Below are 1,170 nucleotides of genomic sequence, written 5' to 3'. Positions count from 1 at the left end.
AGAAAGAAATTAATTGGCCAACTAATATATATAGAAAAACACAGCCGGGCGTGGTGGTGCATGCCTGTAGTCCCAACTACTCGGGAGGCTGAGGCAGCAGGATTGCTTGAGCCCGGAGATTGAGGTTGCTGTGAGCTAGGCTGACGCCATGGCACTCACTCTAGCCTGGGCAGCAAAACGAGACTCTGTCTCAAAAAAAAAAAAAAAGAACACAGGGGGGAGGGCGGCACGGGCAACACATGTCACCTGAATACTTGTACTCCCATCATCTGCTTGAAAAGAGAGAGAAAAGAAAATGCAATCCTAGAGGTAAGAGACACTTTTTAAAAATAATGAATCCGAAGAGAAAAGTAAAAGGAGGCCTGTGGAGCAGGTCTGGGTGTGACTCCGGATCCCCCAACATCAGGTGCCACCACCAAAGATTCCTGCGTGTAGCCCATAGAACCCCAAAAGCAACGGGACGAGTTCTGGTCACATACTCCCTCAAAATGACATCCTGGCCTTCTTCTGGAACTCCCTCCCCTCTCAGACTCTCAAGGTTTCCTCCAGCGTGTCGGTTCCCACAGAGCAGACCTTTGGTCTGAGACCTGACAGTCCAGATGCCACGCATGCTGCCGCGTGGCGGCGGTGTCGCGGCTTGGGACAAGAGGAGGCCCCACGGTGCGGGCTGGGGCGCCAGGCACCGCGCGGGCGCTGAGGGTGGGGGTGACCCCCACCCCGGGCCGCCGCCTCGCTCCCAGAAAGGGGACAGAACAAGAGGCAAGAAAAAAAAAAAAAAAAAAAGCAGCAGCCTGTGGCACCCGGTATTCCCAGGCGGTCTCCCATCCAAGTACTAACCAGGCCCGACCCTGCTTAGCTTCCGAGACCAGACGAGATCGGGGGCGTTCAGGGTGGTGTGGCCCTAGACGGCGGCGGAGGGCGCCCCTGCCCCGCTCGAGAAGCCGAGCCTCTCTGCGCTTCCCCGCCGCCGCCTCCCGCCCCAGGCCCCGCGCCGGGCGGGGCCGGGCCGGCCGGGTCCCGCGGGCTGCCAGGGACGGGGGTGATGGGCGGGGCGGGGCGGGGGGCTGTCTCTCTATACACACACACACACACTCACACTCACTCACACTCACACAAGATGCGCCTCCACGGCTGGACTCGCCAAGGTGGAGCCCTCCCAGCCCCCCTCGT

The 1,170-nt window shown here is 59.8% G+C and overlaps 1 non-coding gene across 1 annotated transcript; it reads right to left on the bottom strand.

Annotated features, from left to right (window-relative positions):
• Positions 1-788: 788 nt before the first annotated feature.
• On the bottom strand, positions 789-907 carry LOC142873917 (5S ribosomal RNA). Its single transcript, XR_012921890.1, has one exon. It is a non-coding gene; the product is annotated as a 5S ribosomal RNA (ribosomal RNA).
• Between the last annotated feature and the right edge of the window lie 263 nt (positions 908-1,170).

This window comes from Microcebus murinus, chromosome 11, assembly GCF_040939455.1.
Source record: "Microcebus murinus isolate Inina chromosome 11, M.murinus_Inina_mat1.0, whole genome shotgun sequence".
In the NCBI taxonomy this organism is placed as follows: domain Eukaryota; kingdom Metazoa; phylum Chordata; class Mammalia; order Primates; family Cheirogaleidae; genus Microcebus; species Microcebus murinus.
The sequence above is the reverse complement of the archived record's forward strand: the minus strand, read 5'-3'. Positions and strand labels throughout refer to the sequence as shown.